Source organism: Diorhabda carinulata, chromosome 1, assembly GCF_026250575.1.
Source record: "Diorhabda carinulata isolate Delta chromosome 1, icDioCari1.1, whole genome shotgun sequence".
NCBI classification, from domain to species: domain Eukaryota; kingdom Metazoa; phylum Arthropoda; class Insecta; order Coleoptera; family Chrysomelidae; genus Diorhabda; species Diorhabda carinulata.
This window is the reverse complement of record NC_079460.1, coordinates 36245865-36264294: the sequence shown is the minus strand read 5'-3', so window position 1 is coordinate 36264294 and position 18430 is coordinate 36245865. Positions and strand designations below refer to the sequence as shown.

The following is an 18430-nucleotide window of genomic DNA, read 5'->3' as shown; positions in this document are numbered from 1 at the left end:
CAATGTACACAAAATAATATGTTTTTTCGTATCTATGGTAGCCCTTATGACAAAAAAACAGTGAAATAGTTTAACTTGGGTGTATTATTTTTGAACAGAATCTTTTGGAAAACATAAATAATATTAACAATAGAAACAAAATAGAATCATTCTAATCAAATATTTGGTTGGAGCTTCTGGAACAATTAGTTCTCTCTCTATATCTCTCTACTCGCAATTAAAAAAAAATTGTTATTCTTCTCCTTTGCCGTTCTCACCACTCGAAACTTCGACGTCTCTCTCTATCAACTGTTCGGGACCACTTGAACTAGCTCCCACAGTAATTATGATCTAAAAGTTTAAAAAACTTGTGTTTCACTGTAATATTACTGTTACATCGTCAATAAATCGAAAAAGTTATAAAATATTTTATTTACATATAGTCAACAGAATTTTTTATTGGGGATTTTATATTTTATGGCAGCTAAAAAAAATACCCTGAAGTCGTTGCATCTCTGATTGATCTGGCCTTCAACTATGCGGTCTTGTTGTCTGGAGACCTGGAGTTATTACTCAAATAACCTCAGAGTACAAATTTTCAGAGGAAAATAATCCAGTAGAAAAATTTCTATCTGAATGTACTGCAAAAATATTTTATATTTTTATTTTGATGGAAATTGTAATGGTGAACTGCACTTTCTATACAAAATTAAATATTTAATCCACATCTTATACCTATTGATTGCATTTGGTATTTTATGTGAAGTTTATAAGCGTTTTCATTGAATTGTCTTCATATCCTTTGCAACTATTGCTCTATTAGGTGCTGTGTTTCCAACATCATTACATGGAAAAAGTGAAGGAAAATGGGAATAAAATAGAAAAACATTATTGCTTGGCTTCACAAACAGAAGTAACTGAAATATTGAATAAGCAAACAATGGGTTGAATTATATCAATAGTGTTTGAAACGAGGGAGGCAATTTACAATACAATTGGCGTTTGGTGAAAAACAGTCGGTAGACAATAAAAAAGGCTGACTACAAAGCTGTCAACCGAGAGAGCTCTGCGGAATATAATTTTTGAATAAACAAAAACTGGAAGAATGTCAAATATTTGAATTGGTCATAAAAAAATTGTTATATATGAACATTACTAACATAATGAAAAACTATGAAAACGTTCTCGTGTGTTTTTTAATATCTATTTCTTTATGACAAAATCAGGATTCATACATTTGGCATTGAGGAAAGAGAGAGCGAAAAATTGAAAATTCAAAGAAGTAAAGTAGCTAAAAAAAATTGTACGAAATCGAAAGTAAATTTAAAAAGAAAAGTTTTTAAATATTAAAACAGATGAAGGGCGATGATATACACACGAAAGATGACATTGAGTAAATTGAACGCTCTATTGATTTTTTACCCCTCAATAATTTTTGTTGTATATCAAAAATATATCTCTATATTATTATCTTTTACTCTGTTATGCATCTTATCAAGCTCTTCAAATTACTCAATATCCACCAAGACATGCGTACTTCGAAACATAATCAACGTGGTTCCTACTTCTCATTTCGACCTATAGGGCAACATAATCTAACCCTTTCACATGCATACGTGTCAGAGTTCACCCTTTTCCACTCGTTTTCGCCATTTTACTCCCTCTTTTTAAGATACAAACCCTTGTTGTGCAGGTGGCGACTATTTCTAGTGCCTCTGCTTTCTTTGGGGATGAGTGCATCGTTATTAGGTTTAATTAAGCAAGAGCTGAAGCATTGAGGAATAAAAACTCAAAAGCTTTGTACTTGTGATTGTCTGTCGGCTTTTGAATTAAGTTGAGGGTTTTGTTCTATTATCAAATAATCATTTTTATGTAAAATTTCAAAAATTACTTTGAAAAAAATAACAAAAAGGACATATCGTATACTGCACACCAATCATTTGATTTGAAACTTTTTCAATTTTATTAAATTCATACTACATTCTCTTCTGTGAAAATTCTGCAGCTGTGCTAGTTGATCGGCCATTTATATAAAAATTTACATAATCAAAATGAGTAAAGGGAGTAAAGAGGGAAGATAATAGAATCAATTTAAACTTGAATTTTCCTAAATACACCAAACCTCTATCTATAAATGAAACTCTGACAACCTCAATTCTGGTCTATACTGGGCATTGAATTTTATACTATTTTCATAAATTAAGTAGTTTTTATTGGGGACGTGGCAAGGAAACTTCAAAGTGGACTAACTTTAATATATTTTCCGAGATTTCGAATACTTATGTATTCATCGTCTACGATACTACGAGTGTCTGACTATTTATCTTGTACAAAGAAAACTCAAAACGTTTTATTGACGGTGGACTACTGAGTTTTGCTTTCAAAATGTATATATGACTACTGCCGGGATATTTTTAGTGATATTTTTGAGGAAAGATATGAGAAACTATTAGATCTTATGCCAGCAAAGCCAAAAGAATAGTGTACTTCTTGATATCGAAATTTTTCCGCACAGTGAGTGCAGATCTCAAAATTGAATATGTAGTCCACAAAGTCGACTTACAACTAGTACCTTTTCGTTTACATTCTTTATATTGTGATCCAGGTTAGGTTCCAAACATTCAGATCATAATAACAATAACCTGATTGTAATTTTCGAAAAGTCCTCATAGAAATTCAACCTTCTACTGTTTGACAGTAGACAATGTCCTACACTCGTCTTGACACAGGGTAAAGCTACTTGCCTAACGCAGAAATGGGGAAAAAATTAATCTTCACGATAATATTGCGTGTATTCAGGCTACACTGGTTTTACAAGGTTCACAATTTTTTTTTCTCCGCCGCATTTATGAATAAATTATACCGTCTCTACTCTGTTAGAAAATATCATTGCTGTGCCAACAAATATTGACATTGTTTAATTACAAATAGTGTTACATATTGGTTGAAAACTGTATTTGTCTTAATTATTAATAAATACACGCCGGTGGAAATAGTACTCAAAGCATATATTCATTAAATAGAAATAAAAACATATCTTCTATCATGATTTTGTTATTCATTTCCTAGTTCATCATTTAAGTAAGTACTGCCTAAAGAACATGTCAAGATCTCACGAAAAACGTTGAAAACTGACTATAAGCAGTGCTTTAGAAACTCCCTATAAAAGCAAACTTCTTTTTCGTAATACATATTTCGAAGATCTAAACGAATTCATATTCTTCTAATAACATCATTTCATCCCACGATCACGTCTACCATCAAATAGAATTTTTTTATCTAACTCATAACATACTCAGTCTATAAGAGTTTTCATCAGAGTAACAGCTAATAAATAATAAAGTTCGCAGTAAAAGGAAAGGATTGAGATTGTAAAAGTTGGCAAAGTACACTTTTATGATGTAGCAATAAACTAATCCTGGCACCTGAACACCCAAAGAAACTTCACTTCTACAAGTTCAGAATGATTTATTCTTTATTTCCGCCATAGGCGGGTCAACTAAACACCTTTTTTCAGGCAAGCTATCCCATCTATTGAAATTTTAACAGTATTGTAAATAATATTGTGTTTTAACACGGATTTGTTAAAACTATCCCGTATTTCACAGTCCGTTGTCAATACTAGAAAGTCAATAACTTTTAACAGAGAGTACATTTAAAGAATCCACAAAGGTGTTGTTGATAGGATACAACATTCTATAAAACTCTTTATATTAGTTCTTAGTTCTGACCCTTCTGAGAAAATCTGAATTTATTTAACAATAAGCTTTAAAAACTATTACTCTAAGGGTAATTTATATGATTTTAATATGTTTAAAATATCACAGTTTTTACTTCAATTCTATGAAAAAATTTCTTGAATAAGAATAATGTATATGTCGTGTTACAACCAAAATATCGGAATATCCTCTTTTAAGGATATCTTCAAGATAAGTGTACATAACAGTAATGTGTGGCTTTCTGCCCATGCATGCATATTTCAGCAACTATAATCAGCTGAACATTATCTATGTACACTGATTTTTTGAAGCTAATGATACTTCAAAACCACCGATGAATTTTATATCGATCGGTGTCTTTGCTCAAAAAAAACTGTCATAATTCAACCTAAAGCTGTTGGAAAATACATTTATTTAATTACACAATTTTAATAAATCAGTGTAAATAAAAAAAGTCATCCTGAAATGAATCAGATTATTTATTGAGGTAGTAATTGTATTCGGATATTATTTCTCCGAATGTAGGTAAACCCATGTACAACAAATCATAATTTGACAAATTACCGTAGACGTGTTTTAGCAAATTCCGGCGAACATATTTTTCATTCATGTTGATCCGGTTCTGCTTTTATTTTTCTTCCGATTTTTTTGCAGTCTCTACTTTTTCAGTTACCTGCTCGCTATAATGCCTAAATGACGATGACATATCCCAGGTGTGTCCTTTGAAATCTTAATTCGTGTGACCGAAGTTTCTCGCTTTCGACAATTATACTTTATTGTCGTCCTCGTCGCCCTGGGCTGAGAGTTAGGCTGGGAATTTCTGTTTATTTTTTTCGACATTCAACAAAAAGGACTGTGGATGGGGCAGTAGGCAGTAATTTGTTTTATTAGGTTTTTATTAGTGTTTGATGGCCATGTGCTAGTCAATCTATTTCTAGATGAGATAGAGAATTTTTCACCGTTTCTTATTTATTATAGGGAGTTTGTCGCATATAACATTATAAAAAGTGTAATAACTTTTAATTGCATCATAAAATAAATCTGTTCACTTCAGTTTATCTATTTTATACCGAGGAAAGATAAGTAACTGATTCCTAATCATTCCACAAAATTGAATGTACATATGAAAATTTCGAAAAAAAAACTTGTGAGCAATATAGAACAGACAAAAGAACTTTTGCAAAATCTCCGTAATTGGTCGTAGAGCTTGTTCTCATCCCTGAGATTCTATGACTTTTGTTTTCTCTATCCGCTCTCTGATCGGTAATTTTGGGTTTTCTATTCTTTGGTCTAGAATTAAGTATCTCCTCAACCTGAATTCAATGATATCTATTCTTAGTTATTAATTTTTCAGTGAATGATTGACTAACTTGAAAAGTTCATAATCAATTTTCTCACGCTTGCAATTTTCTTGTGTGGAAGAAGCAATGTTATACAACGATGGAAAGCATGGTTTGGATAACCAACAGGAAGTTTATCCCATATGTTCACAGTATTTTTGTACAATGGAAAAATTGGACAGTGCAGTAACGGAGTTCTTAATAGCTAGCAGCAACAAATTCCCGAAAGACGATTAACAGTCTTAACCTTCCATTCGAATAGTACAAAAAAATAGACTACTTCATTCAAATGCACGACGTATCTGCTAACATTAGAAGAACAACACATTCATATGCAAATTTCTCAAAAAAATTTGGAGCAATAAGAGCAACAAGAATCTACCACCATGATCCTAAATCAAAACAAGAGGCTGAAGAGTGATGGGCATTCGGTGCTTCCGCTACTAAGGGCCAGAAATCGGACAAGACATTATTTAGCATCAGCTTTGTGGAATGCGAAACAAATTTTGATGGTTGATTACATCCTTACTTACAACAATAAAAGAACAGTATATAATATTTTCGACAAACTGGGTCTTTAAACTCCCAATAAAATACTTGGTATACACAAGAAATCACGAAAAACATTGGATAAAAGTCCAACCTGTTGCATCATCTACCCATAGTGTGAAACAAGTACTTTGAAATATATTGATTTCAAAATGCTCTTGAAGATACCTACTGTTCCGAATGTAGCGATTGCAGTATTTAGCCACATATTGACCACTAGACTACTAGAGTATTTTCTTTATCCATATTAAAGATTTTTATGTGATCCAATCGAAATATCAATTTTATCTGCGTTCACATTTGGGTTTATTTTACTACAAGATGTGGATTGAAAAAACATTTACTACTTAATAACTATTCGGTATCCTTCTTAGACGAAAAAGAAAAACAAACAATTTGATTGGAATTTACTGCGGATATTGAAGAAAAAATTAACAAGCAGTCCAAGTACACTTATTTGCTTAGTCGAATATTCAACATTTTTCAAACAGACTGTTAAGCAGACACAATTTAATTTATTGCTTTTTCTGAATCACGTACAGGTCACTACAAAATGAATTAAGGTAGTAATAAAAGATGGACGGAACGTGTGAACATGAAAAGAGAACGTTCAAGTAGTTGGTGAGGCTTATTGAAATAGCAGAATTTATTCCATTTTACTTTACTCCGAACGAAGTTTATGGGGGTAAATTTGAGAAAGATGAGTTCTTTCAAATTTGATAATTTCGAAAAGGTAGAACCTTAATTTTTAACAACTGAATGATCGGGACATTTTTGTACAGATTTCAATTTTTACAATAAAACATTTCTAATAGCTTTCCATCAAACATCTATCAAATTCCGCAAAACAAATATCACAAGTAAATCCCATTGTATCCTGCTTTTCATTAAAATACTGTCTGGATTTATGTGTAGTTATGACAAAGTATTATAAAGTTCATAAGATAGAAATGCCTCCAGATAGGATGATATCAAATAATGTAACTAACCTTCACTTACTTCCAATTAGACAGCGCCTTACTGAGGAAACAACTAACTTTTCTAGAGGTTCATTTTACAATAAAAATGAACAAATAAAAGTTTATCATAAAAAGACCTTCACTTTGATACCAAAAACGAGCTCATGCGAATTGTTATCCTGTAGAGAAATTATGTTTTCCAAAATAATTACCAGAAAATTAAAAAAAGTCGAAAAAGTTTTTCATAAAAAAATTACTTTAAGCCGAATATTAATAATTCTTGAGTGTATTTATTCAAAATAACGTCTTTTTCGTAAAACATAGTGAACCTTTTGTAGCTTAAAAACTCATTACAATTTAAACTTATATTTGAATCTAGATTTTGCCAGATTATGTCGTTCTGAGACAAAAGATATCATTTTATATACGATTACTAATTGTTCTATATATAAATTTTTTCTTTTCTTAAAAATAAGAATTCGTGTGTCCATTTACTACCTATACAATGGAAACTATACGGAAAGTTCTGTGAGGCCTCAGCCGTCTCGCTAGTTTCTCAACCGCCTGTTAATTAATGGCGCCGTTCCATCCCTGTCTGTTTCTCATGTCCAATATTCTTTCAGTTGTTGCTAAGCGGCTAATATTATTTTCCGCTTTCAGGGAAGCCGTATAATAGATAACTTTACGTTATCCTAAATTTAAAACGCTCTCTGAATATAATAAGTATTCTATAATGTATAATAAATAAGTATGTGAAAGCATAGTATAATTATGAAGCGTTATGGTTACGGTTACTGCAGAACGATAGGGGTAAAATGCGCGAAACAATCCAAACAGAAGAAAAACTAAACCGCCGCTAGGACAAAACGTACGACACTTAATTTCTACATCCCATATATTTTACTTTGCTTAATTAAAAAATTAGGAAATACTTCAAAAAATCGCTCAAAACAATTTTATTCACTACATCCAAAATTTGAAACTTCTAAATAAGTATTTAAGATCATCAATAAAAAGTTTATCTTCATTTACAGGTAATTTTAAGCTTATTTGCAATATTCAAATATCCGAAAAATAAGAAATATCGGAACAATAATCGATATAAATAGAAGATTCCGATTATTTTTTATGTATAAGTATTTTGGAACATATTCAATAGTTCAAATACCTTTTTTTAAACATTAGGACCCATCGATTGGTGAGGTGCAATACTAACAAGTAAACAATAAAAACAAGTAAACGAATGATTGAATTCAATAATTAATTTAATCGAGTAAATGGTTATAATACCTCAGTAGTCAGTGGCATATGAAGCACATAAATTGCACCTTTAAAAACTTATAATCTTCCAGGAATAACTGCAAGATGATCTTGAAGAGAAACTGAAATTTTGTGAACAAATCATGGAGTAACTGAGTTTAACAAGATTATAGTAGAGAACATTTGAATGATGAATGAATTTACATTCTTGATGTATATCGACAAAATTGTCGATATTGAACGGGAAAGAAATGATGCTGAATGAGGCCATACTCAATGCCAAGAAGAACAGAATTATTGAACAGAAATGAACTTATAGATCCAATATTCGACGAGAATCTCAAAAAAAGAAGATATTTGGTTTTAGTAGGAAGATGAGCCTCCCTATTTCGTAAAACCTGTTCGTAAGTATTTTGATCCTGTTTTTCCAAAAATGGATAGGAAGAATAGAACCTATTGAATAGTTATCAAAATACTCAGATCTTAATCATTTGAATTTCTTTTTATGTACTTGTGAACAAAGGTTTTCAATATCAAACTGATAAATAGTGAGAAGCTGAAAGCAATAATAAGAATAAATGTAGGTTAATTCCGCTTATGGTATATAAAAAATTGCGACTGAAAATAATTATAAACAGGTCTGAGCAGTTTTTAAAGAAAAATATATATGAAAAGTAACATTAAACTGAACTTGATTGCTCTATTTTCATAAACAGGGGTGAAAAGAGAATAAAATAAAATCATGCTATCATACCCTTTTTATAATAAGAATCGTCAAGCTCCTCAAAATAGCCATTATCTGCCGATATCACCTCTTCATTGTTGGAAAATCTTTGACTACCGGTCCATTTTTTCAAGTCTAAGTACAGAATAGGGTGCGTGGCCATTGCAATAACGGATGTGTGAGCTGGTGCATTGCCTTGATAAAACAACACTTTCTTCTTAGTCAAATGTGGCCGTTTTTGGTTGATTTCTTCACTCAAACGTTGCAATAAGTTCGCCGTTCTCTCTTTTTTGCCTTCTCTGGAGCCGGTTCACCCTTTTCAGTCAATTGTTATGGATGTACCCACGTTTCATCCATGTTTATGAAACGTGGCTTTATTTCTGTGAAATATTGCCAAACACTAGATGGAAACATCTTCACGACGCTGTATTTGTTCCATTGTGAGCACCCATCATGCGCATAGCATAACCCAATTTTTCCAATGTTTACAAATTCACTGAAAACTTTCACTATTTATAGCTACCAAACAGAAACTAAACAACGTAGTTACTTTAAACTTAAAACACTAGTGTTATCTTTAGGTCAAGTACTTCCTCGTATTTCATATGCAATTTATTCAGTCTATTTGTCACATCTCATATGTTAGTTTATGAATGTGACATTTTCACTTCTATACATCTTTCGCGCAAAAACCAATTCATTCCGATATATTCTTTCTTTCGCATGATCATTATATTCCATCTTTTGAATATTTTCCAACCAAGCGATTATTCCAGTGTTCCTTCAACCAAAAGTAATTCACTGGATAATATAAATGTGTACTAGTCTTTCACTTAACTCTTGTACACTGAAAATCGTAATTTACCATTTTTTATGCAAGATTCCTGTAATGGATTATTTAAAATGGAATAAAAATCTTCATGAAATAAATCATTTTATGTATAAAGATAATCAATATTTTTACCAAATCGAGGAGAACGAATCAATCAAGGTAGTAACTAAATATTTTTCATATCAATAAAACTGGAAATTATCTTTCACAAAATAGCATCAAATTACTGGTACTATTATTTTATCGGCACATTAATCTCTACGTTTTAGTATCCACTTTAAAAAATCAATTTCCATCGTAATTCACAAGAAAACTACGTCCTTTTACGGTGGCATGTATAACAATAAAAATAACAACTTGAAATAAATAAAAATGAGAAAAATTGTCTAGGAAAAATACGACAACGGGCACGATACCATTTTGTGCGAGAACTAGCCTTCAAGCAATTCATATAGGAAAGTTTAAGAAAATGAAACAACCTCAGTATTAGTAAAATAAACTACGAATGGTCTCTGATAGTTAAAAGATCGGCTAAAAATACTCACAAAATAGAGATAGCGGATTTTTTAAGTCCGAATAATAAACAAAAAGATCAAGTAATTTTTTCTTGCTGAATATTTCATATCCTATACTTCTCCCCAGGCTCACAGCACATTTCACCGATCTTCTTCAAGTTTTCGACGGGCTGGCGGCTATTTCTACTGGGGATTTTACTTTCAATTCATTCATTAAATTCATTGGATACTTATAGTTGAAACTGGAGACACATTAATTGAAATGTAATTAGATTAACTTTATTGAAAAGGTTTCGTACGCTTATGATTTTAGTGCTCAACTTTTTTAAAGCCACAAATTTCACATTTATTTTAAAGTACTTGCTTGTTATACAGAATGCTACTAAGTAGTGTTATTAATGTACAAAAACCAATAATAAACACATTCAATGATGGTTCATGATGATGAAAGAACAGATAAGTAAAATGAATGGATGCAATACTTCATTTCAAATGTTTATTATTATTATTATTATATTGAAGAATTTCATATTATTAGGATAGTTTTAATTAGTCAATGGGGCTTATGGTCAATCACTGTTAACAGTTTGGGTGTTCTGTTTAGTCTTATTATTCGTTTATTCTTTCATATTGAGATATATCCTTGTGATTCTGCAAGCTTCCCTGCTTCTTCGGGTTGGATTGGAGAGGTTTTCTATAATCCCGTTGGTTGTTATTATTATGGGTACCAAAGTTACTAGTGGTACTTGAAGTGCTTTATACAACTTTCTATTGTTCTATTAGTGATCAAAGGGGAATGCTTCAGTATAGACGATTTTTTTCCCTAGGTTTGTTATTAGGGTGTATTTGTATCAAAGTGTGACGAATTTTAGGAAGCCATTTATTTGCAAGTTCTTGGTGCGCTATCTCTACTCTCTCTATTATTTTTTTGTAGGTTTTCAAGTTCAACTATTCACTCCAGTCAACGGGTGTTTGCTGAATAGTTTCCGAGGCATTTAAACATAGGCAACGTTTTTTTTTTCTACATGGGATTCTTTCAGAATGTACTTCTTGCAATTCCTTAGTCAGTTCACGAATTTAGCTGCATCTCCTTTAGATAGACCAAAGTATATTTCCTTTCTGATTAGTCGTCTTGATGTTCATTGATGTGAAAAACAGTAATTTTCTGATTGTGCTATAGATGTGATTCTTTCAAAATGTACTTCTTGTAATTCCTTATAAATCAATTCACGAATTTAGCTGCATCTTCTTTGGATAGACCATAGTATATTTTCTCTCTGATCAGTCTCCTTGATATTCTGTGATGTGAAGGACAGTAATGTTCTGGTTGTGCTTACTCAGCTTCAAAAGAAAATATTCATCTATTCTATTTACTAGATTGATGAGGTCTAGGTATTCTTGTTTGAAGTACTTGCTGGTGATTATTATTATTTTTATATTATTTCTCATTTTAACGTATTTTCTTCATGGATTTATCATACATTAGACTACAACTTTATTCGTTAATATATTGTTGGTATTTTGTAGATTGAAATTCATTGATATCTGTATAAACTGTTCTCATTTATTCATTCTATGATATTTATCCATTCATTTACAACAATTATAGAAGGTAGACTAATTTCAGAAACCATAGCGATAAATTTAATCTAACCTCTATGAACATTCCGTCATCCACACTAACAAGTAATGAAGATGTGTTACTGGTTTCGTGAGTTTTGTCAATTTATTCCTTATCTTGACACGGATCGTTTTCACCCATAGTCTTCATTGAACGTATGTGGATGATTCACTCCACCAATAAAATATCTGTAAATGTTTTCAGAAGTAAAATTTTCCTCACGAATCTTCTCAGAAACCACAAGATTCCCCTCAACGTTGATATACGGTTATGTCTTTTAACCAGAACCGACTTGGCGTAGGAAGATTTGCCAAAATAATCATAATTTTCCCTCGTCTTTTCAATAACCGTGTAATTAATAAAAAACAATAAGTACAAGTGTCAATTATAAAATATGGAAACGATATTTTGAAAATGAAGCGAATTACGATAATTTATTTCTCTCAAGTACGCATCGTTTACATTCAAAGTTAGTTCATTTAAAAACAGTACAAATGCTACGAAAAGACAGAGAACAGAAAAAAAAGTTTGTATAGCATTAAACAAAAAACATTATTGTTACTCTTAGCAAGTCAATTCTTATACTTTCTGCTCCTTAATTAAGATAATGATCGAAAAATAATTTACATCATTTTTTATCTTAGTGTTAACGAAATCAGAGAAAACAGAGACTTCTCTTTCATCATTAGCCGAATCCCTTGCGGTTTCTTCTCCTCCTCCCCCCAGTCAGGCCCTGCTTTTACCTGACCCCAATGCTTTTTTCAGATAGTAGGAACATTTTTTACGTCTACTAGTGCGGTGGAAAGATAAATATTTATAGGTAAAAAGGGGCAGGTTTCGAGGTACACCAGTAGCAAATGAAATATATACAAGGGTTTTTTGATAAATATATTTTGTATTTTAGTTCACGTGCTATTTCAAATTAAAACAAATCGGAAAGAAACGTTTTTTTGTACACATTCTCTAAAATAATGTGCTATGTAGAATGTTTTATCGATTAAGTTGTCAGTTTTCTTTTGTGGATTGTAATATTTTTATGAAAGAATTGTAGAAATTATTGTATGTAGTCATACAATTCTATAGAGAGCTGTATTAAAACAGAATATTGAATTATATAGCAAAGCTGGGAAAAAAGAATTGTGAAAATCGCTTATTTATGCAAAAAACGTATATCGTATAAAGTTGAGAATGCTTCTTATATAATATACATTGAAAAGTAAGAAGTAATTCTTTAAGAAGGTCCAATCGGAACTCTAGGACCCAAAATATTATGATTCAACATTAAAGTTTAAATATAAATTTAGATTTTCGAAATAACTTTATTCTATCCAAAAAGTTATTGGAAGAGGTGTGGGAGGTATGTCAATGTGTAGCCTGGTTCTTGAAAATTTAGTTGCTATGGAGAGTTTCTTTGGAGCGGTCTGTGCGTTATGCGTGCGTGAGTTTTAGAACAACAATAACTTGGTCACAGTATTTGTCACTTAAACGATGCGCCAGGCACTCGACTGATTGGAAAATGGGTCGATAAGTTTGAAGAAACCAGATCAACACTGGATAAACACAAATTCGGAGGTCAAAGATTTTCTAGAACATCGTAGATAGTGTTACTCGGTCTGTTCGTGACGAACCTGACTTGTCTATTCGGATCATAATTATTTCACATTTTTCACAAAGATTTGGTGCTGCACCCTTACAAAATTCAGTTGGTGTCAGAATTGATGCTTCAGGATGTCGGTCAAGAGCTTGACTTCATAAACCAGATGATTGAGCGCTTTCCAACGTTTAACAACATCTTGTTTTCGGATGAACCTCATTTCTATCTTAATAGACACGTCCACAAGCAAAATTGCCGCTACTGGAGTGCAACCAATCCAAAACACAAACATCAGAATCTCCTACATTCGCCTAAAGTGACCGTATGAACTGAGATGTCGGTGCGGAATTACTTTTTTAAAGATGAAATGGAACTCACACTGACAATGAATTCAGAGCGTTATTTGTGGATGTTATACAACTTCTTCATGTGTGAATTGCATAATTGTTATAACCAATAGATCTTTGCCAAATTTTTCCGAATTCCCTGGCATAATTAAAAGAAAATATCCGTCACGAAATGTCAGCCATCATGAAAAATACCTGCAGAGCCGTGATAGGCAATTATAGTGCTCGGTTAAATAAATGCCGTAAGCACAACAGTTTACATTTGGATGATGTTATTTTTAAGAAATAAATTCCCAAGCAATATCTTCTAATATTTATAACAGTACCTCAATAAACATACTTTTTTCAAAATTGATTTTAATGTGTATTTTATTTATAAAAATTCGATGGATTGTGATTCTACAGAAAAAACCCAATCTCCGAAAAAAAAACAAAATAAAAGACAAAAATTAAAATTAACCTATACTAAAAAATTCAAGTAGACTTGTGTCAGCCTTACACAGTTGATATAGATATAAAAATAGTTATGTACATTATTTAATATTAATAATATTAAGTTCATTTAGTACTGGGCATGATAAATTCATTGAATAATGCATATAACGACTTCTCAAACAATTGAATATGGTTTATGAGCTTTGCTCACAACTGCGACTCGGAAATATTCAAAAATATACTCGCAGGTAAATCAATTATTAGATCTTTCGAAATCGTAATTATTCACTGTGTATAGAATCATTTTCATCTAGTAGCAAATCTACTTACTTACTGACTAAAATCTAAATGAGGAACAAGTACCTATTACAAATGGTGTCTTTTGGAGGATAGTCACACTTCTGCGAACAACAAAGCATTTTAAAATCAAACTCGATCGGTTTTGTGAGAATAACCTTCTTACATATTTTAAAACATGGTTTTAAGTAAGTCTATTAGACATAAATCGAATGTGATTACACAAGTCGAAGACCTATAGAATGAACAAATAGTTTTGCAACAATTTGGATAGAAAAGATTAGGAATCCTTTTCTCATCTGAAAGTATTAGTATTCATCTTGAAGCGTTAATCTGACATAAGAATATTCTTCTAAATGATACAACTTCGTATACTTCACTAACGAATGAAATATATATTGTGTCCGATCCGATTAGTCCTATGGCAATGTAATGATAAAGGCCCCCAAAACACGAAGAGTTCGCTGTAAATTCAGACAATAGCGTGGCGGCCTTAACACCTTTGATTTAATGAATTTCTGGACGGACTATATCTCATTCTGATTAATAGGGAAAGGTTAGTTATAATTACGATTTACTTCGTCATGAGTCAAATTCGACTGCAAGTCATTCCATTTCTATCGTATTGCCTATAAATGTGCATTTTACAGCACATATATGAGGTACTTGATACAAGTTTTTAATCACTTTTGAAGTTTCGACTTTCGACACTGACAATTTGCTTTTTTATATTGATCTATTATTACAATAAGAAAAAATTAATTTTTTCTTTGGTTTGGTTTCTTTGGTTAAATTTATTAGAATTTACTAAATAGAGCTATAAATTTTACTTAAATTTAGATTTAGATCTTTTTTATCATTTATAGCCTCTTTTTGAATTTTCATAATTGAATTTATGTTTTTTTGATATTTCATGGTTCGTTAATGCAGTTCTATTTTTTTTATCGTATTGATGACCTCTTAGTCTATTTTCTAAATACTGAGATGTTTGCCCTATGTAGACAGCATCACAATTAGTAAAAGGCACTTGATATATAATATTACTTCTTTTATTTTTTGGTGTTTTAGATTTTAATTTAGTGAAATATTTGGATAATGTATTATGTCCTCTATGCCTTATACTACTATCATATTTATTGAAATAATTCGATAATTGTTGGGAAAGTCCTTGTACATATGGTAAGCAAAAATGTTTTATGTTTGATGTTTCGTTTTTGTTTTGTTTTTAAATTGATTGTAGTATCTGTTTATCCTTTTCTTGAATATGTTATTTATCATTTTTTCCGGATAATTATTTTCTTTCAATGCAGTTTTTGCTTTTTGAATAGCTAACCATCTAAATTGAGGATCTGATAGTTGGATCTAATTTAATACACGAAAAAAGGAATTTTTAGAAATGGTTCATATTCATAAGAACGAAAAAGCTATAAATGATAAAAAAAATCTAAATGATTCAAATAAGATTTATAGCTCTATTTTGTAAATTCTAATAAATTTAATTGATTACCGCTATATATTTGAGATGTGGGAACCAAAGAAAAAATTAATTTTTTCTTATTGGAATAAGTTCTAAGTTGATTTTATCCTTATTTTGATATTCATGATGAAGGTGATCTATAGATCAATATAAATAAGCAAATTGTCTAATTAAATCAATAAATAATAATTAATTATTAGAATTTGATCTAGTTTTCAATCTGTTATCAAACTATGCTTTCATTTACTGCAATTTTTAGTGTAAAATCTGGCATTTAAACAGAGTAGACATAAACAGAGATATAGTATGAATCACAATAGTACAAATATTGTCATCATTAAATATGCTAATCTAAGATACATGTAGATGTGATAAAACCAGGTTGTTGACAACTTGTGTACTTTGAAACGAACGATGTAAATATACTTAACCCAATTTATCGAGATTAGAAATTGGATCCTTCCATTGAAATGAAGTTAAGAATATATTGATACACTTTATTAGTTATTTTGAAAAGGATATGTCGAAAATATGATCTGCAATAAATTCTATACTATTTACTCACTCACTAAATCTATTCAATTTATAATGAGGATATGAATTGAATTAGGCTCCGAATCTCTTTTCCATACTTCCTCGATGTTTCTGTTCTACATAAATTCACCGTATTCTTACTTGATCATCCTTTTACCTTCTTTTGAGACTTTATATCACAATATTTCCTTCTATCGTTTGTAAATTTGATTTATACTAGATTTTCAAATACTTTATTCCTGATTTTGTCAACCATGTCTTAACACGTTATTTAATTTCATGTCTATTCTCCTTCCCTTTAATTATTATCGTTTCCATTATCTCTTTGTCATATTTTGATTTTTTATGTGTGTCTTGTATGCATCGACGTTTTTTGATCTTTCGCAGTTGTATACATAAGGTCTACCTATAGATATTCCTATATACTCCATTCTCTAGTATCCTACTAAGTAAGATCCATCCCATGTTATTGTTTGTTTATACGAAATGCGATAAAAAATACAGTGAATTACTTTATTGAAAACAAAATAAAATGGTGACATGAAATACGAATTGATCTCCTCCAAAGTACTGCCCATAGTTAACAATGCACTGGAAGCATTTCTGTCAATCCTCTTTCGAAAATGCTTTCAACTGGTCTGTCGTGTACTTGTCAACATTAGGAATTATCTAGTAGGTGGATACACATACACCAAAAACCGCGAATCAAACCAGATAGTTGCATGACGCAATATCTTGGTATAAAAGAGCAGTTAGTCGATTTTTCAGATCTCTTTCTTCGCGCACCGTTTCGCAAATGTTCTAATACCACAATTCTTTACTAAACACACTGTTTTCTACTACCACTACACCAACACTCGCAATTACACTTTCTGACGAGCGAGTAAATGTGACTGATAGCAATAAACAATGTGTTCAATATGAATAAAACTTATGCTGAAGAAATTTCAACTTAGTGGTCATTCCTTCATTCACTATATTTTATATTACACTCCTATGCAGACCTGTCTCACTCTTTTCGTAGTTTCAGTTGCTCACTACCTATATTTCTGACTCTTATACAAATTTTCGTCTAATTATCCAGCATCTTCGTCTTTGCACAGTGTTTTTCTATCTCTCAATGCTCCATATATCCCAATATTGTTAAAATATCATTCAGAACCAATAAAACTAATACCCCCTATGTATTTCACGGTTTTCTCTCAAAGCATTTTTCGAATTAAAAGATTTAGTTCATACTTACACTGGTCCTTATATTTTTTTTGCTTATCCTTTTCTATATTATCAATCAATCTTATAGAACCTTTCTAGTATCTAATAAATAGAATAATTTTCATGAGTTTTCAAAACTTATATATTTTTTTTATATATATAGTATATATATCCATCTTATTTTCTATGAAATTATTGTTGATTAATTTATTTTGTAGAACCCGGAGCCGGTCCTAATTTTTTCAAAGTTTCCAAAGATTCGTTGATAATTTTTCACTTCTTTTTATTTCTCTCTAGGAATGTCAAACAGATTCTTTTCCACATCACATAAAAATACCAACGCATCAACGGATCTGACACTTTTTGCTCTGTCGCAGAAAATCCCTATAGATTGAGGAAGTTTCTAATACTATGACCATGATAATCCGTCAATGTGGTCAACGATTAATTGTGAAAAAAAAAACGAATACATCGAAAACCGATCACCTGTATGTATGCGAGTATTTTTTAACTTAAAATTTACATCACTTCAACAATTTAACAAGAAGAAATCTTTTTAAAAAAAAATATTTCAGTAGTCTCGTAAATATGGATAATTTCAACAAAATGTGACCACCAATTTATCTAATTTCCAACACACCTCAACAATAAATATTGAATACTGAAATATAAACAAACACCTTGATCTTCTCATCCTGATTGTGCCGTGAGTATTAACGGCACCGACCGCGACATCAAAATATAAGCTTGCGCTTGCGTTTTAAAGACCCTAAAGCAGACTCCTTTCTTTGAACGTGATTTAACGATGTCTTCACTGCCGGTAACGTGAAATATTCTACTTTTGATTTCTTTCTAATTTCCAAACAAATTGTGTTCAAACTTTCAATGAATTCAATATAAATAACGTTTACTCGTATTTATTGATCCATATTTGTTTTTTGCTATTTTGACAGATCTGTAAAAAGTTATTGGGAAGTAAGTACTGATATGAGAATTTGTAAATATGGAAATATATACTAATTTTGAGTAAATAATA

General features: G+C 31.0%; 1 protein-coding gene across 1 annotated transcript in view; it reads left to right on the top strand.

Moving 5' to 3' along the window:
• The window catches only part of LOC130904207 (insulin-like growth factor-binding protein complex acid labile subunit), a 453059-nt gene that overhangs the window by 326842 nt on the left and 107787 nt on the right, over window positions 1-18430 (top strand). The window lies entirely within an intron of this gene.